Source organism: Triticum dicoccoides, chromosome 3A (assembly GCF_002162155.2).
Source record: "Triticum dicoccoides isolate Atlit2015 ecotype Zavitan chromosome 3A, WEW_v2.0, whole genome shotgun sequence".
Taxonomy (NCBI): domain Eukaryota; kingdom Viridiplantae; phylum Streptophyta; class Magnoliopsida; order Poales; family Poaceae; genus Triticum; species Triticum dicoccoides.
In genome coordinates, this window is record NC_041384.1 from 731215782 (window position 1) to 731237001 (window position 21220).

The 21220-nt window shown below is 41.2% G+C and overlaps 1 pseudogene; it reads right to left on the reverse strand.

Moving 5' to 3' along the window:
• Positions 1-2226: 2226 nt before the first annotated feature.
• Positions 2227-21220, reverse strand: part of LOC119270553 — a 179594-nt pseudogene continuing 160600 nt past the window's right edge.

Sequence of the window (21220 nt, forward strand, 5' to 3'; positions counted from 1 at the left end):
GCCCATACCCGATGCTCAGTTCTTCTTTGTTGTTTAATAAGGTGTTGGTGATGATGGGTAGTCGCACATTGAGCGTAAGAGATCCTCCAATTTGCAGATAATGCCCTTGAGTGCGATGACATGCTCCTTCAACAAAATATTTTCACTTGTGAGATACTTGTTTTGAATACGAGCTAATTCAATCATCTTGAAAGCCTCAATCTCCATTGGGGTAAAGAGATTGTGGTGAGGTGGAAGGATGTCTTCTTCTACTACTGCCGGAACTTGATCCCCATGGCCTTCTTGATGCCATCATCCTTGTTGATCTCTCTGGGTTCTTCTCTCTTCGGCTCTATGTTCATTAGCCAAGCATCGTTGCCCTCATAGTTGGAGGAGGAGGTAGACGACATGATGCTTGGCCTTGACAACCCTGGCAGTAAACAGCTCGAAACAAGAACATGAGATTCTTGCGTGATGAAGTGGTCAAAACCTTCGGGAGGTTATATAATGAATTTTTACCGACCAAAAGAAGTATCGTGCAAGAAAACGGAGTCCGAAGAGCACACGAGGTGCCCACGAGGCAGGGGGGCGCGCCCTCCACCCTCGTGGAAGCCCCATGTCCTTTCCGTTCTGCTTCTTATTTTTCCTATTTTTTATATATTCCAAAACGGAGAAATATTACCATTAGAACTATTCTGGAGTCGGTTTACTTACCGTACCATGTACCTATTCCTTTTCGGAGTCTAAAACGTTCTGGAAAGTGCCCCTTATGTATTCCTCTGGGTTACGGTTTCAATAATATTAGTTTCAACATTTATGGGATTACCTGAGATATAATGTTTGATTCTTTGACCGTTCACCACCTTCGGATTTGTGCCTTCGAAATTGTTGATTTTTATGGCACCGGAACGATAGACCTCCTCGATAACGTAAGGACCTTCCCATTTAGAGAGAAGTTTGCCTGCAAAAAATCTTAAACGAGAGTTGTATAACAATACATAATCTCCTAGATTGAACTCACGTTTTTGTATCCATTTATCATGCCATCTTTTAACTTTCTCTTCAAACAGCTTGGCATTTTCATAAGCCTGGGTTCTCCATTCATCAAGTGAGCTAATGTCAAAAAGCCTCTTCTCACCGGCAAGTTAGAAGTCATAGTTGAGCTCTTTAATATCCCAATATTCCTTATGTTCTAATTCAAGAGGTAAGTGGCATGCTTTACCATAAACCATTTTATACGGAGACATACCCATAGGATTTTGTATGCAGTTCTATAAGCCAATAATGCATCATCAAGTTTCTTGGACCAATTCTTTCTAGATCTATTAACAGTCTTTTGCAAAATTAATTTAAGCTCTCTATTGCTAAGTTATACTTGACCACTAGACTCTGGATGTTATGGAGATGCAATTCTATGATTAACATCATACTTAGCAAGCATTTTACGAAAGGAACCATGAATAAAATGTGAAGCACCATCAGTCATTAAATATCTAGGGACTCCAAACCTCGGAAAATAAACTTCTTTAAGCATCTTAATAGAGGTGTTATGATCAGCACTACTAGTTGGAATAGATTCTACCCACTTAGTAACATAATCAACAGCAACTAAAATATGTGTACGCCCATTAGAGGAAGGAAACAGTCGCATATAATCGAAGCCCCAAACATCAAATGGTTCAATAACAAGTGAATAATTCATAGGCATTTCTTGACGTCTACTAATATTACCAATTCTTTGACATTCATTGCAAGACAAAACAAACTTATGAGCATCCTTGAAGAGAGTAGGCCAATAAAAACCGGATTGCAATACCTTGTGTGCAGTTCTATCTCCAGCATGGTGTCCTCCATAAGCTTCGGAGTGACATTTGCGTAAGATCTATTCCTGTTTAAGCTCAGGTACACAACGTCTAATAACACCATCTACTCCTTCTTTATAAAGATGTGGGTCATCCCAGAAGTAATGTCTTAAATCATAGAAGAACTTTTTCTTTTGCTGGTATGTGAAACTAGGTGATATAAATTTAGCAACAATATAATTAGCATAATCAGCATACCATGGAGCAGTACGAGAAGCATTTATGAAGCTAATTGTTCATCAGGAAAGCTATCATCAATAGGTAGTGGGTCATCAAGAACATTCTCTAACCTAGTCAAGTTATCTGCAACGGGGTTCTCAGCTCCCTTTCTATCAATAATATGCAAATCAAATTCTTGTAGCAGGAGAACCCATCTAATAAGCCTAGGTTTAGCATCTTTCTTTTCCATAAGATATTTAATAGCAGCATAATCAGTGTGAATAGTTACTTTAGAATCAACAATATAAGGTCTGAACTTATCACAAGCAAATACAACTGCTAAGAATTCTTTCTCAGTAGTAGCATAATTTCTTTGGGCGCTGTCTAGAGTTTTACTAGCATATTGGATAACATTTAATTTCTTATCAACTCTTTGTGCTAGAACAACACCTACAGCATAATCACTAGCATCGCACATAATTTCAAAGGGTAAATTCCAATCAGGTGGCTGAACAATAGGTGCAGAAATCAAGGCTTTCTTAAGTATTTCAAATGCTTCTACACAATCATCATCAAAGACTAAAGGGATATATTTTTGTAATAGGTTAGTCAGAGGCCGAGAAATTTTTGAGAAGTCCTTAATGAACCTCCTATAAAAAACGGCATGACCAAGTAAACTTCTTATACCTTTGATGTCCTTAGGACATGGCATCTTTTCAATAGCACCAACTTTAGCTTTGTCAACTTCAATACCTCTTTCAGAAATTTTATGCCCCAAGACAATACCTTCATTAACCATAAAGTGGCACTTCTCCCAATTCAAGACAAGGTTAGTTTCCTCACATCTCTGCAAAACTCAATCAAGGTTGCTCAAGCAATCATCAAAAGAGGATCCATAAACAGAGAAATCATCCATGAAAACTTCACAGATCTTTTCACAAAAGTCAGAAAATATAGCCATCATGAATCTTTGAAAGGTAGCAGGTGCATTACATAAACCAAAAGGCATACGTCTATAAGCAAAGGTACCGAAAGGGTCAGTAAAAGTAGTCTTTCCTTGATCATCAGCTGACACAGGTATCTGAGAGAAACCAGAATAACCATCTAGAAAGCAAAAGTGTGGATGTTTAGATAATCTTTCGAGCATTTGATCAATGAAAGGCAAAGGGTAATGATCCTTTTTAGTAGCTTTATTTAATTTATGGAAATCAATTACCATCCTATAACCTGTAATAATTCTTTGCGGAATCAATTCATCTTTATCATTAGGAACAACAGTAATACCTCCTTTCTTAGGGACACAATGGACATGGCTTACACACTAACTATTAGCAACGGGATAAATTATACCTTCCTCAAGGAGCTTTAATATTTCCTTTCTTACCACTTCTTTCATCTTAGGATTAAGCCGTCGTTGGTAATCAATAACTGGTTTGGCATCTTTCTCCAAATTTATTTTGTGTTGACATAGAGTAGGACTAATGCCCTTAACATCATCAAGAGTATATCCAACAGCATCACGGTGCTTCTTCAGAGTTTTCAATAATCTCTCTTCTTCATGCTCAAAAAGGTTAGCACTAATAATAACAGGATATATCTTCTTTTCATCAAGATAAGCATATTTAAGAGTATCAGGCAATGGTTTAAGCTCAAACACGGGATCACCCTTGGGTGGAGGAGGATCCCCTAGGATTTCAACAGGCAAGTTGTGTTTCAGAATAGGTCCCTGTTCAAAGAATACTTCATCTATTTCCCTTCTTTCATTCATGAACATATCATTTTCATGGTCTAGCAAATATTTTTCTAAAGGATCAGTAGGAGGCACAACAATAGAAGCAATACCAATAATTTCATCTTTACTAGGCAATTCTTTATCATGGGGTTGTCTATGAAATTTAGCAAAATTAAACTCATGAGACATGTCCCCTAAACCAACATAAACAATATTCTTATTGCAGTCTATCCTAGCATTAACAGTATTCAAGAAGGGTCTACCATATATAATGGGACAAAAGTCATCTTGTGGGGAACCGAGAACAAGAAAATCAGCAAGATATTTAACTTTGCCACACAAGACTTCAACATCTCTAACAATCCCAATCGGTGAAATAGTATCTCTATTGGCAAGTTTAATGGTAACATTCATATCTTCTATCTCAGCAGGTGCAATATCATGCATAATTGCTTGGTATGTAGTGACCCGACCCGAATGGATCAAGTCTCTGTGCTTAAGTGTCATCCCTGGATCGGTTTGCTGACACACACAGTACTCGAGGATTTATAACAGAGGTAAATCACATGTAAAAGTAACGTAAATACTATTACCTCGATCCAAAATAGCGGAAGTAACAAGGTTGTGGATTCCCATCAACACCAACGACAAAGTTGAGTGTAGAAATCGTAACCCTAACGTATCACTTACTCGTCGTAAGAAATCCTACAACATGAGACGTTGCAGCCACAAAGGGTCAGTACATTGAATGTACTGGCAAATTCACACCATAGAGAATTATGAACAAAGGCTATCACTACATGCATATTTGGCTGGTGGAAAAGCTCTATGGTTATAGTTTTTGCAAAAAGCCAATTTTTCCCTACTACAAAGAAATAAATTTTATTTAACTATCATGGTGGTTGTTGAACATTGAGAATGGTTGACAGCATTCTCAATCCCAATTAAATAACATCATTAAACCCAACAAACTTAATTTAAAGTAACGTGATGAGATCAACAGGATAATCCAAGTACCAGAGACTCAAGATGTCCATAACCGGGGACACGGCTAATCATGATTAGTTGTACACTCTGCAGAGGTTTGCGCACTTTTCCCCACAAGATGACGTGATGAGATCTTCTCCGTTGGATTTCTCGCACTACAAGGTGTTTGAGAAACGGATGACCGAGACATAGTCTTGCAGAAGCGTTTGCACCTTACGATGGGTAGACCGTTCCACCTACGACCCCTACATCTGCTAGTCTACCACTATAAGAGTTCACACGACTTAATCAACTATACTAGAGCCCATAATAGCTTGTGGCTGCACACGGAAGTTTCTAGCATGAATAATCTTATGATCCCTACGAGACTGGGTGGCGGTCCATAAAAAAACAGGCAATCCTGGTCTACCCAGGTGCCTAGACAGGCAATGCTGGAATACCCAGGTACCTCAATCCACCCAGATGTGTGTTTAAGTTGCCACCTTAAGTAAACCATTAATTAACAAACTCACATCTGTCGTGAATACTCTCAAAACTCAATCCACGTCTACGCGCATAGCATGGCACTATAAGCATAACGTAATAGTAACTCCCAAGGTTTGAATGCAGGGCAATAGGTTCCTACATCATCAACTACTTCCCAATACCCACATGTTATCAATCCTACTCATGCAATGTTTGAGGGTGAAACTAATGCATAAAAACTGGGTATGAAAGGAATATGATCAAAGTATGAACTTGCCTGCAATGTTGATGAAGATAATTCACACTCAAAACTCTTGATAGCTCTACTCGTCACACTCCGGTCAATCTATCGTAAGCAAGCAATAGTAACCACATAAGCAATCACTCAAAAGATCAGAAAGATCGAGGAAGACAATTCGGAAAACATCAAAACCAAGCAAATAACTCTTGCAACATAAAACAATTTCTAACAGTACCAAAATTATATGAATTTGGCCTTATCAGAAAGTTTAGGTCAAGAGCTTCGATTTGCAAAAAGAATCAACTCAAACGGAGCTACGAAACTCAAGTTATGATCAAACGAAGTTTGAATTCAAATCTGATCTAATTTAAATTTTAAACTTTTCAAAAACATGTTTGAGTTGGATTACTGGATATAGGAGATCATAACGAAGCAGTGGGCGTTGGTTTCGTTGGATTTGGACAAACGAGTAAAAAGTTATGGCTATTTGAAAAATCAAGGCCAAGCTGTTTTACGGAAGAAAAAATAGCGATGGGCTAGGGTCTAATGTATAAATACGTAGACTAATTGATAATCTAATTATATTATCATATTAGTCTAAAAATAATAAACTACGAAGGTATAAGAAGAAAAAAGACAAAGAAATATACCTTTATAAGGCAGAGAAAAGATAACTTTGGAGAGAGGAGACAATTTCCAGAAGTCGCGCTGGAGAGGAGAAATATATTTTTCTTAAATGAATTTAGTCAAACCAAAATATTGATTTAACTCGAATCGGATGATTTTTGGAGGCTCTATAGATCTATATTTATTGGTGAAAAAGAGGCTTATGGGTCAAAGGCTAGGCGATGTGGGACTAAACATAGACGAAAATATACAAAACACAGATGAAAAGAGATGGATGGGCCTAAAGGACTTCGGCCGGCCGCACGCGCACGTTGCGGCTGCGGGTTTTTTTTTAAAACAAAATCGGCTTAAGATCAAAAAATGAAAAGGCTGGCTGGGCCTGGCCCATTTAAGAGAGAAAGAAAACAATGGGGCGCCAGAAGCTACTATATTGCACATGTAGGCGATAAATAAATATGGGCCGCATGTACAGTTTTTTTAAATAGAAATAGAAGGAAAACCGAATAACAAAAATAAAATGAAAATTCTATATAGGCATATTATATATCAAAATTTTCAGAAAAAGATTTTTTATGACATGCACATTGTCCTACCATTAAATAAAATGCACACAAATTCTAATAATTCCAACAGTGCTCCTGTTCTAATAAGATCCAACAAAAAAACATTTTAAAAATATCAAAATGATTTCAAATTTATTTCTCTCCAATTTTCTGTTGTAGGGAATCATGTTACCCTAATTTTCATATATTTTATTTTTGGAGAAAAATAATTTCAATAAAACTCAAATAACTCCAAATTGAAAATAAATTCAAAAGAACTTTTGAATTTAATTCTTTGAAACTCCCAACTCATATTTCATATAATTTGAAGAATTCATTTTATCTTCTCTCAAGAAAATCATTGAGCTGCATGAAGTTTATGAGTTGTAATATTTCCAAATGAAATTCAATTATTTTCAAATACCCTTTCAATTAATTTAAATGGAAGAAGTCATATCATCTTCGCTCAAGGGTTTTGTATTTGAAAATAATTTGAATTCATGGAGATCAAAAAGCAAATATGAAAGTTTGGGAAAGTCCTTTTATTCCCTCTCATTTAAGTTTCAAAAAGTTTTGAATTCACTCACTTTCAGACAATCAATCAAATCTATCTATTTATTATAACATTCCAAAATTTAGAATTTTGGGATGTTACATGGTATAAGGAATCGGGTATTGCACTTGCACTTGCACTAGCACCCATATCACATAGGCCATGATAACAATGATCTCTTATTTTAATAGAAATAACAGGCATGCCTACAATAGGTCTATGTTTATTTTTAGCATCAGGTCTAGGAATTCTAGCAGCTTCATTGCAGAAGTAAATAACATGCCCATCAATATTATCGGCCAAGAGATCTTTAACCATAGCAATACTAGGTTCAACTTTAATTTGCTCAGGGGGTTTAGGTGTCTTAATATTACTTTTGTTAACCGCAGTTGAAGCTTTAGCATGATTCTTTATTCTAACAAGGAAAGGTGGTTTCTTAATATGAGCAGCAGGAACAACAGGATTATCATAAGTGATAGTCTTTTCTTCAACTTTAATAGGTGCAACTGCTTTTACTTCAATTGGAGGATTATATTTAAACCACTTCTTCTTAGGGAGATCAACATGAGTAGCAAAGGATTCATAGAAAGAAGCTACTATCTCAGAGTCAAGTCCATATTTAGTGCTAAATTCACGGAAAGCATCGGTATCCATAAAAGATTTAACACAATCAAACTTAGGTGTTATGCCTGACTCCTTACCTTCGTCGAGGACCCAATCTTTAGAGTTGCGTTTAATTCTTTCCAATAAATCCCATTTGAATTCAACAGTCTTCATCATAAAAGATCCAGTACAAGAAGTATCGAGCATGGAGCGATTACTAAGAGAAGGCCGAGCTTAAATTTTTTGAATAATCATTTCTCTTGAGAGCTCATGATTGGGGCATGAATATAACATTGACTTAAGCCTCCCCCAAGCTTGAGCGATGCTTTCTCCTTCACGAGGCCAAAAATTATAAATATAATTATGATCATGATGAGCAAGATGCATAGGATAAAACTTCTGATGAAATTCCAATTTCAATCACTTGTAGTCCCATGATCCCATATCATCACATAGCCTATACCATGTCAATGCCTCTCCCTTCAAATAAAAAGGGAAGACCTTCTTATTGATAACATCATCGGGCATACCTAGAAGCTTAAATAATCCACAAACTTGATCCACATAGATTAAGTGTACATCGGGATGCAATGTTCCATCTCCTGCAAAAGGATTAGCTAGTAGTTTCTCTATCATACCCGAAGGAATTTCAAAGTACACATTTTCAGTAGGTTCAGTATGCTGAGGAGCAACTCTTTGATCCACTGGTCGGAGTGAAGATACCCCGAACAAGCCCCTCAAAGGATTATGTTCCATAGTAACAAGTGACAGTAAATTTTAGCACACTATATAAATTTTTCCTTACCAAAGGTGCTTCACTCCCCGGCAATGGCGCCAGAAAAGAGTCTTGATGACCCACAAGTGTAGGGGATCTATCATAGCTTTTCGATATGTAAGAGTGTTGAACCCAACGAGGAGCAGAAGGAAATGATAACTAGTTTTCAGTAAGGTATTCTCTGCAAGCATTGAATTATCGGTAACAGATAGTTTTGTGATAAGGTAATTTGTAACGAGTAGCAAGTAATAAAAGTAAATAAGGTGCAGCAAAGTGGCCAAATCCTTTTTGTAGCAAAGGACAAGTCTGGACAAACTCTTATATGAAGGAAAGCGCTCCTGAGGACACATGGGAATTATCGTCAAGCTAGTTTTCATCACGTTCATATGATTCGCGTTCGGTACTTCGATAATTTGATATGTGGGTGGAACGGTGCTTGGGTACTGTCCTTACTTGGATAAGCATCCCACTTATGATTAACCCCCATTGCAAGCATCCGCAACTACAACAGAAGTATTAAGGTAAACCTAACCATAGCATGAAACATATGGATCCAAATTAGCCCCTTACGAAGCAACACATAAACTAGGGTTTAAGCTTCTGTCACTCTAGCAACCCATCATCTACTTATTACTTCCCAATGCCTCCCTTTAGGCCCAAACAATGGTGAAGTGTCATGTAGTCGACGTTCACATGTCACCACTAGAGGGATGACAACATACACATCTCATCAAAATATCGAACGAATACCAAATTCACATGACTACATATAGCAAGACTTCTCCCATGTCCTCAGGAACGAACATAACTACTCACAAAGCATATTCATGTTCATAATCAGAGGGGTATTAATATGCATAATGGATCTGAACATATGATCTTCCACCAAGTAAACCAACTAGCATCAACTACTTGGAGTAATCAACACTACTAGCAACCCACAGGTACCAATCTGAGGTTTGGATACAAAGATTGGATACAATAGATGAACTAGGGTTTGAGATGAGATGGTGCTAGTGAAGATGTTGATGGAGATTGTCCCCCACCCGATGAGAGGATCTTTGGTGACGACGATGGTGATGATTTCCCCCTCCCGGAGGGAAGTTTCCCCGGCAGAACAGCTCTGCCGGAGCCATAGATTGGTTCCGCCAAGGTTCCGCCTCGTGGCGGTGAAGTTTCTTCCCCAAAGCTTGCTTATTATTTTTTCTCGGACGAAAGACCTCATATAGCAGAAGATGGGCATTGAAAGACCACCAGGGAGCCCTTGAGGCAGGGGGTGTGCCCAGGGGGTAGGGCGCGCCCCCCACCCTTGTGGCCAGGGTGCGCCCCCCCTCTGGAACTTCTTTCGCCCAATATTTTTTATATATTCTGGAAATAACTTCTGTGAAGTTTCACGACTTTTGGAGGTGAGCGGAATAGGTCTCTAATATTTGCTCCTTTTCTAGCCCAGAATCCCCGCTGCCGGCATTCTCCCTCTTCATGTAAACCTTGTAAAATAAGAGAGAATAGGCATAAGTATTGTGACATAATGTGTAATAACAACCCATAATGCAATAAATATCAATATAAAAGCATGATGCAAAATGGAAGTATCAGTATGACCCGTGAAATCTTTCGGGTTCACACAAATGGCAAAAGAATAGATTCAACCCATAGGGGCATCTTGGGAACATATGCCACAAACTCCAAGAGTAAATGACACAAGCTCGGAAGGTAGAGCATGGTTGACAAAAAACAAAGGATACAAAATGTCAAAGAAATTATGTATCATGGGAATAACTCACAAGAATTTTGAATGTGAAGGATACTATCGGCTAATAACCCAGCAATGGGCCTGGCAGTCCACAATGGAGCTGATGTGATTATTGGTACTGAATGAGAGGAAGAAAGAATGCAAGGGCATCGGATTATAGAACATCTGAATAATTTTATGCTTAGATAACAAAGGAATTATGATTTCCAAAATGAAGGATCAGAAGCAGACGCTCTGATCAAGGATGGATATGTTGAATAGACCTAGAGGTACAATTGATGAAAAATAGATTGGTCGAGGACCGGCTCATGTTCAAAATGACGTCTGAGTCGGAAAGATAATTTAAAAGGATCGACTGATGATTGCAAGCATGCGCACACCTATTGAATCAATAGGATAAAAATGGGAATAACAAAGGATTTTAAGGAATATTGCTAGACATATGGAATTAACCATAATGCAACTAGGCAAGCATTTGAAGAGCAATACGCTACTAAGGATTTTGGAAGATAGAATAGTATTTCAGAGAATTTTGTGAAACACATGAACAAATGGGGATGAGCGTATACTCGGTAAGGGCGAAGAATTATCCATAGAGGTATTCATGTGACAAGGAACTACAAGGCAGTAGGCACAAAGTATTCTCAGAACAAAACAGAGAACTTCAGGGTATCTTGTGATAACAAGATCAACGGGGAATGATGGTATGAATGAAAAGTGTAGGTGGTCATCCATAGGGATTTATCGATGAGAGGGAATTGCAAAAGCGATGACACAAAGTCTTGAGAGAACATCATAGAGTATCTTCGAAATCTTCTGGTGCAGTAGGCGATCATCTCTAATAAGGGGCTCTCCGGGTGGATGTGACCATGAGATCCTAATGTTAGAGTTCATAAAACCTTTAAGCCGAGGAGAAGAGAGATCAGAATATCAGATTAAGACAAGGAATAAAAGATCCTAATACCACCCAATGGAGACGTGGCCCGTAAGACACAGAGCCATGTTAGTAAAAGTTTTTCAGTGACCAGACTCAACTTCAGCCAAGGAGTTGAAAAGGGAGATCCTACAGGTAGTCGGCTCTTATACCAACTTGTGACGCCCCCGATTCAATCTTACACTAATCATACACGCAAATGTGTACGATCAAGATCAAGGACTCGCGAGAGGATATCACAACACAACTCTAGACACAAATTAAAATAATACAAGCTTTATATTACAAGCCAGGGGCCTCGAGGGCTCGAATGCATAAGCTCGAATGCACAAGAGTCAGCGGAAGCAATAATATATGAGTACAAACATAAGTTAAACAAGTTCTTCCTTAATAAGGCTAGCACAAACATCAACAATCAAAAAGGCATGGCCTCCTGCCTGGGAGCCTCCTAACTACTCCAAGTCGTCAGTAGCCGTCACGTAGTAGTAGGCACCCTCGGGGTAGCAGTAGTCATCAGTGGTGTCGTCTGGCTCCTGGGATCCGGCATCTGGTCGCAACAATAGGGTATGGGGAAAATGAGGTAGAAAAGCAACCATGAGTACTCGTCCAAAGTACTCGCAAGACTTACATCAGATCTAAACTAAGTATGCATCTGTATCAAAGGAATGGGTTGTATCTGTGGACTAAACTGCAGAATGCCAGAAGAGAAGGGGAAAGCCTAGCCTATCAAAGACTAGCATCTTCAAGCAGCTCCAAGCATCTTGCAGCATTAGGAGAAATAAGAGTGGCATATTATAATTAGTAAGTATGTTGTAACATTGCCCAGAGATCACTTCCTCGACTCCCTGCGAGGAAACAATCCCGGAGACATCATATCCATTACATGCCTCAGCAACTAGTATCCAGTTCTAGTTGTATTGATCGGGATACAACTCCGAGCGCCCATTACCGTAGGACAGGCTATCGATAGATGTTTTCTTCCTTGTAGGGGTGCACCAACTTACCCAACACGCTCGATCAACTTCGGCCGGACACACCATCAGGTCATGACTGGCCTCGGCCGATCAACACATAGAAGTACTACCTAGGCTCAACAGAGAGGCCAGCACACCGATCTACATCCTAAATGCGAAGGGGTCATGGGCCATCGCCCTTTGTAATCTTGCACATTGGGTACTCGGACGGTGAGCAGACCTAGCCTCCCTTATACAAGGCGAGGTGTTCCAGTCCAACCCGGCGCGGGCCGCTCCATCGCAGACGTCTGTTGAGCTTTCGGCTGATACATACGACGCAGAGTGCCCATACTTATTCCCACGTGGTGGTCACTACATAAAAGGCCAGAGGCCTACTCGGATCAAATATCCAAATTGTTAGTGTCTTGATAGTGCGGTAACAATCAATGATCCATGATATGTGGTCCCATCGGCCCATCTCACTGACTTGCAGCAAGGGCAAAGAATGCCCGACTGCGCCGCATGGAAAACTTGCGGGTACCCTCCAGGTCAACCCGTCCCTACATCACTCGCGGGTACCCCTCAAGGTCGAGCCGCCTTTCCAAGTAACAGTTGTAAAGTCCAAGTATCCGTGTGTCCAAAAACCAAGGGGAAACCCCGAGGAATCACCCTCGGCGGATTCCACTCGATGTAATCGTCAAGGTGAACGTAGGAGGAATCACCCTCGAGGTTCACACTTGAGGGGTTGCACGATAGACTCGTATCGTAAGTGGTTAAGGAGGAATCACACTTGATGACAATGACCAAATAGCAACACTATAGGGTTAACATCAGAAGTTCGGTCGAGGTACCACCCTCGGCACTTGATAGTAACTCTGCAGAGTCATACAACTAAGGGCGGCAATGTGCGGTGTCGAGGCCTGGACGTCGATCACATTGATCGAGTCATCGAACATAAAGCGGGGCAACTGGGACAAGGTGGGGGTCACTGATGGATCTCTAACAAATCTATACTAAACAGTTTAGAATAAACAGGTAAGGTATGAAAGCAAGTAATAAAAATAGGCTATGCATAAGATTAGGACCGTACAGAAAGCAGTAGCAGTTCTGCTGCAAGAATGAGAGGGAAAGAAATGGGTGATATCAGAATGCTCAAGGGGGGTTTGCTTGCCTGGAAGGTCTGCTGAAAAAGAAGAAGTGCCGTCGACGTAGTCAATCACAGGGGCATCATCGGTCTCGGGGTCTACCGGAGAGAAGAGGGGGAAGAAACAGTAAATATAAGCAAATAGATGTGACACAAAGCATGACATGACGATATGCAGAACTAGGGGTATTCTAACACAGTACAACACGTTGCAGGCGGATAGGGTAAACATCTGAGGATGAATTTCAGGCGTTAGGCAGATTGTGGACAGGTGAAAGAGAGGGGACGGTTCATGTTCGGCATGCTAGGGGGCATGTGACAGATGAATGGACCACCTATTCGGATTCAGTGCATTTTTCTGAGAAACTTTCATGTAGAAAACATTTTCATCCGAGCTACAATTTAATTACTATGACTTTCTAAAGTTTCAAAAGTTTTTTGAAGTTAATTAAATTATCAAAATTCATTATGATGTCAGCATTTCGTGGGGATGACATTAGCAGTCAACAGACTCGCTGACCAGGGTCAAACCTGACATGTGGGTCCAATAGGACCCACATGTCAGCCTTTGTTAGTCTAACAGTAATTTACTAAACTAACAGGCTAATTAGAGGGGTGGGGCCCCGGTGTCCGTGACTAACTAATTACTAATTAAATAAAAGATTAATTGATGTTTTATTTATTTATAAAACCTATTTAATTAGCATGGGCCCACATGTCAGTGGCATCGGGCTGCCCAGTAAGCACGTTGACTGGGTCAACCCAGTCAATGGGCATGTGGAGCCCGCTGGCAGTGACCCATGGGTGGCCCCAGGTGTGCCACGTCGGCGGCGGCTGGCGTCTCGCTGTCGTTGACGCCTAAATGTAGCGGAGCCGCTCGGGCCGCGTCGGGATAGCGTTTTACGGCGCCGTTCGGCGCGCGGCTGGGCCCGTTCGAACAGCCACTCGACACCGCTTCGTTTGGGGATGGTGGCACGGCCGGGCTTGGCCGAATTCGGCGCCGGCAATGAGCGAAGGAAGCGGTGCGTACAGGAGCTTGAAGAAAACGGTGCTAGAGCTAGCGAGAAAATGGAGAGGCCGGGGAGGATCTACGGGGCGCGGTGAATGCAACCGGCACTGGCCCGTGACCATTTGGTCACCTGAGAGTCGCCGGTGATGTGTTGGGGAACGTAGCATAAATTCAAAATTTTCCTACGTGTCACCAAGATCCATCCATGGAGTCATCTAGCAACGAGGGAGGAGTGGATCTACATACCCTTGTAGATCGCGCGCGGAAGCATTCAAGAGAACGGGGTTGATGGAGTCGTACTCGTCGTGATCCAAATCACCGATGATCCTAGCGCCGAACGGACGGCACCTCCGCGTTTAACACACGTACGGAGCAGCGACATCTCCTCCTTCTTGATCCAGCAAGTGGGGAGGTGAGGTTGAGGAAGATGGCTCCAGCAGCAGCACGACGGCGTGGTGGTGATGGAGCTGCAGTACTCCGGCAGGGCTTCGCTAAGCTCTATGGAGGAGGAGGAGGTGTTGGAGAGGGAGAGGGAGGCACCAAGGCGCGTGGTGAGAGGCCCTCCTTCCCTCACTGTATATAGGGAGGCCAAGGGGGGGTGACGGCCCTAGGAGATCCAATCTCCTAGGGGGCGGCGGCCAAGGGAGGAGTCCCTCCCCCCCAAGGCACCTAGGGGTGCCTTCCCCTCTTAGGACTCTTCCCCTAGGGTTACCCCACCCTTAGGCGCATGGGCCCTAGGGGGAAGTGGCGCCCCAGCCCACTTTGGGCTGGATCCCTTCCCACTTCAGCCCAAGGGGCCCTCCGGGATAGGTGGCCCCACCCGGTGGACCCCCGGGACCCTTCCGGTGGTCCCGGTACATTACCGGTGACCCCGAAACTTGTCCCGATGGCCGAAATAGCACTTCCTATATATAATTCTTTACCTCCGGACCATTCCGGAACTCCTCGTGACGTACGGGATCTCATCCAGGACTCCGAACAACTAGCGTCACTGAACCATAAGTGTGTAGACCCTACGGGTTCGGGAGACATGCAGACATGACCGAGATGACTCTCCGTTCAATAACCAACAGCAGGATCTGGATACCCATGTTGGCTCCCACATGTTCCACGATGATCTCATCGGATGAACCACGATGTCAAGGACTTAATCTATCCCGTATGCAATTCCCTTTGTCTAGCGGTACGATACTTGCCCGAGATTCGATCGTCGGTATCCCGATACCTTGTTCAATCTCGTTACCGGCAAGTCTCTTTTACTCGTTCCGTAACACATCATCCCGTGATCAACTCCTTAATCACATTGTGCACATTATGATGATGTCCTACCGAGTGGGCCCAGAGATACCTCTCCGTTTACACGGAGTGACAAATCCCAGTCTCAATTTGTGCCAACCCAACAGACACTTTCGGAGATACCCGTAGTGCACCTTTATAGCCACCCAGTTACGTTGTGACGTTTGGTACACCCAAAGCACTCCTACGGTATTCGGGAGTTGCACAATCTCATGGTCTAAGGAAATGATACTTAACATTAGAAAAGCTTTAGCATACGAACTACATGATCTTGTGCTAGGCTTAGGATTGGGTCTTTGTCCATCACATCATTCTCCTAATGATGTGATCCCGTTATCAATGACATCCAATGTCCATGGTCAGGAAACCGTAACCATCTATTGATCAACGAGCTAGTCAACTAGAGGCTTACTAGGGACATGGTGTTGTCTATGTATCCACACATGTATCTGAGTTTCCTATCAATACAATTATAGCATGGATAATAAACGATTATCATGAACAAGGAAATATAATAATAATCAATTTATTATTGCCTCTAGGGCATATTTCCAACAGTCTCCCACTTGCACTAGAGTCAATAATCTAGTTCACATCGTCATGTGATTAACACTCACAGGTCACATCGCCATGTGATCAACATCCAAAGAGTTTACTAGTGTCACTAAACTAGTTCACATCATCATGTGATTAAGACTCAATGAGTTCTGGGTTTGATCATGTTTTGCTTGTGAGAGATGTTATAGTCCACGGGTCTGAATCTTTCAGATCCGTATGTACTTCGCAAATTTCTATGTCATCTTGTAGATGCAACTACTATGCTACATTTGGAGCTATTCCAAATAACTGTTCTACTATACGAATCCAGTTTACGACTCAGAATAATATGTATTAGTGTCAAAGTTTGCATCGACGTAACCCTTTACGACGAACTCTTTTACCACCTCCATAATCGAGAAAATTCCTTAGTCCACTAGTTACTAAGGATAACTTTGACCGCTGTCCTGTGATCCATTCTTAGATCACTCTTGTAACCCTTGACTGACTCATGGCAAGGCACATTTTAGGTGCGGTACACAGCATAGCATACTGTAGAGCCTATGTCTTAAGCATAGGGGACGACCTTCGTCCTTTCTCTCTATTCTGCTGTGGTCGAGCTTTAAGTCTTAACTTCATACCTTACAACTCAGGCAAGAACTCCTTCTTTGACTGATCCATCTTGAACACCTTCAAGATCATGTCAAGGTATGTGCTCATTTGAAAGTACCATTAAGCATTTTGATCTATCCTTATAGATCTTGATGCTCAACGTTCAAGTAGCTTAATCCAGGCTTTCCATTGAAAAACACTTTCCAAATAACCCTATATGCTTTCCAGAAATTCTACGTCATTTCTGATCAACAATATGTCAACATATACTTATCAGAAATTATATAGTGCTCCCACTCACTTCTTTGGAAATACAAGTTTCTCATAAACTTTGTATAAACCCAAAATCTTTGATCATCATCAAAGCATACATTCCAACTCCGAGATGCTTACTCCAGTCCCTAGAAGGATTGCTGGAGCTTTGCATACTTATTAGCATCTTTCAGGATTGACAAAACCTTCCGGTTTGTATCAAATACAACCTTTCCTCAAAAAAACGTCGAGGAAACAATGTTTTGACATCCTATCTACAAGATTTCATAAATAATGCAGTAATCGCTAATATAATTCCAACAGACTCTTAGCATTGCTACGAGTGAGAAAGTCTCATCGTAGTCAACTCCTTGAACTTGTCGGAAAACATCTTAACGACAAGTCGAGCTTTCTTAATGGTGACATTTACCATCATTGTCCGTCTTCGTTTTAAAATCCATATGTACCTAACAGCCTTACGACCATCAAGTAGTTCTTCCAAAGTCTGCACTTTGTTTTCATACATGGATCCTATCTCGGATTTTATGGCCTCGAGCCATTTATCGGAATCTGGGCCCACCATCGCTTCTCCGTAGCTCGTAGGTTCATTGTTGTCTAGCAACATGACTTCCAAGACAGGATTACGTACCACTCTGAAGTAGTACGCATCCTTGTCATCCTACGAGGTTTGGTAGTGACTTGATCTGAAGTTTCATGATCACTATCATAAGCTTCCACTTTAATTGGTGTAGGTGCCACAGGAATAACTTCCTGTGCCCTGCCACACACTAGTTGAAGAGACGGTTCAATAACCTCATCAAGTCTCCACCATCCTCCCACTCAATTCTTTCTAGAGAAACTTTTCCTCGAGAAAGGACTCGATTCTAGAAACAATCCCTTATTGCTTTCGGATCTGAGACAGGAGGTATACCCAATTGTTTTAGGTGTCCTATGAAGATGCATTTATCCGCTTTGGGTTCGAGCTTATCAGCCTGAAACTTTTCTCACATAAGCGTCGCAGCCCCAAACTTTTAAGAAATGACAGCTTAGGTTTCTCTAAACCATAGTTCATACGGTGTCATCTCATCGGAATTACGTGGTGCCCTATTTAAAGTGAATGTGGTTGTCTCTAATGCCTAACCCATAAACTATTGTGGTAATTCGATAAGAGACATCATGTTATGCATCATATCCAATAGGGTGCAGTGATGATGTTCGGACACACCATCACACTATGGTGTTCCAGGATGTATTAGTTGTGAAACAATTTCCACAATGTCTTAATTCTGTGCCAAACGCATAATTCAGATATTCATCTCTATGATCATATCATAGATATTTTATCCTCTTGTCACAACGATCTTTCAACTTCACCCTGAAATTACTTGAACCTCTCAATAATTCAGACTCGTGATTCATCAAGTAAATATACTCAACATCTACTCAAATCATCTGTGAAGTAAGAACATAACGATATCCACTACATGCCTCAGCACTCATTGGACTGCACACATCAAAATGTATTACTTCCAACAAGTTGCTTTCTAGTTCCATTTTACTGAAAATGAGGCTTTCAGTCATCTTGCCCATGTGGTATGATTTGCATGTCTCAAGTGATTCAAAATCAAGTGAGTCCAAACGGTCCATTTGCATGGAGTTTCTTCATGCATATACACCAATAGACATGGTTCGCATGTCTCAAACTTTTCAAAACGAGTGAGCCCAATGATCCATCAATATGGAGCTTCTTCATGCGTTTTATACCGATATGACTTAAGTGGCAGTGCCACAAGTAGGTGGTACTATCATTACTATCTTATATCTTTTGGCATGAACATGTGTATCACTACGATCGAGATTCAATGAACCATTCATTTTAGGTGCAAGACCATTGAAGGTATTATTCAAATAAACAGAGTAACCGTTATTCTCCTTAAAATGAATAACCGTATTGCGATAGACGTAATCCAATCATGTCTATGCTCAACGCAAACACCAATCTCGATGGTAGAGGGAGCGTGTGAGTATTGATCATATCAACATTGGAAACACTTCCAACACATATCGTCAGCTCACCTTTACTTAGTCTCCGTTTATTCCGTAGCTTTTATTTCGAGTTACTAACACTTAGCAACCGAACCGGTATCTAATACCCTGGTGCTACTAGGAGTACTAGTAAAGTACACATCAACACAATGTATATCCAATATACTTCTATCGACCTCGCCAGCCTTCTTATCTACCAAGTATCTAGGGTAATTCTGCTCTAGTGGCTATTCCCCTTATTACAGAAGCACTTAGTCTCGGGTTTGGGTTCAACCTTGGGTTTCTTCACTAGAGCAGCAACTGATTTGCCATTTCATGAAGCATCCCTTTTTGCCCTTGCCCTTCTTGAAACTAGTGGTTTCACCAACCATCAACAATTGATGCTCCTTCTTGATCTCTACTTTTGTGGTGTCAAACATCGCGAATATCTCAAGGATCATCATATATGTCCCTGATATATTATAGTTCATCACGAAGCTCAAGCAGCTTGGTGGTAATGACTTCGGAGAACCATCACTATTTCATCTGGAAGATCAACTCCCACTCGATTCAAGCGATTGTTGTACTCAGACAATCTGAGCACAAGTTCAACAATTGAGCTTTTCTCCCTTAGTTTGCAGGCTAAGAAAATCGTCGGAGGTCTTATACCTCTTGACGTGGGCATGATCCTGAAATCCCAATTTCAGCCCTCGAAACATCTCATATGTTTTGCGACGTTTCAAAAACGTCTTCGGTGCCTCATTTCTAAACCATTTAACTGAACTATCACGTAGTTATCAAAATGTGTATGTCAGATGTTTGCAACATCCAAAGACGACGTTCGAGATTCAGCACACTGAGCGGTGCATTAAGGACATAAGCCTTCTATGAAGCAATGAGGACAATCCTCATTTTACGGACCTAGTCCGCATAATTGCTACTATCAACTTTCAACTAAATTTTCTCTAGGAACATATCTAAACAGTAGAACAGAAGCGCGAGCTACGACATAATTTGCGAAGACCTTTTGACTATGTTCAGGATAATTAAGTTCATCTTATGAACTCCCACTCAGATAGACATCCCTCTAGTCATCTAAGTGATTACATGATCCGAGTCAACTAGGCCATGTCCGATCATCACGTGAGACGGACTAGTCAACGTCGGTGAACATCTTCATGTTGATCGTATCTACCATACGACTCATGGTCGACCTTTCGGTCTTCTGTGTTCCGAGGCCATGTCTGTACACATGCTAGGCTCGTCAAGTCAACCTAAGTGTTTTGCGTGTGTAAATCTGTCTTACACCCGTTGTATGTGAATGTTAGAATCTATCACACCCGATCATCACGTGGTGCTTCGAAACAACGAACTGTCGCAATGGTGCACAGTTAGGGGGAACACTTTCTTGAAATTTTAATGAGGGATCATCTTATTTACTACCGTCGTTCTAAGTAAACAAGATGCAAAAACATGATAAACATCACATGCAATCAAATAGTGACATGATATGGCCAATATCATATAGCTCCTTTGATCTCCATCTTGGGGCTCCATGATCATCTTGTCACCGGCATGACACCATGATCTCCATCATCATGATCTCCATCATCGTGTCTTCATGAAGTTGTCTCGCCAACTATTACTTCTACTACTACAGCTAACGGTTAGCAATAAAGTAAAGTAATTACATGACGTTTATGTTGACACGCAGGTCATAAATAAATTAAGACAACTCCTATGGCTCCTGCCGGTTGTCATAATCATCGACATGCAAGTCGTGATTCCTATTACAAGAACATGATCAATCTCATACATCACATATATCATTCATCACATCCTTTGGCCATATCACATCACATAGCATACCCTGCAAAAACAAGTTAGACGTCCTCTAATTGTTGTTTGCATGTTTTACGTGGCTGCTATGGGTTTCTAGCAAGAACATTTCTTACCTACGCAAAAACCACAACGTGATATGCCAATTGCTATTTACCCTTCATAAGGACCCTTTTCATCGAATCTGATCCAACTAAAGTGGGAGAGACAGACACCCGCTAGCCACCTTATGCAACTAGTGCATGTCAGTCGGTGGAACCAGTCTCACGTAAGAGTACGTGTAAGGTCCGTCCGGGCCGCTCCATCCCACGATGCCGCCGAATCAAGATAAGACTAGTAAC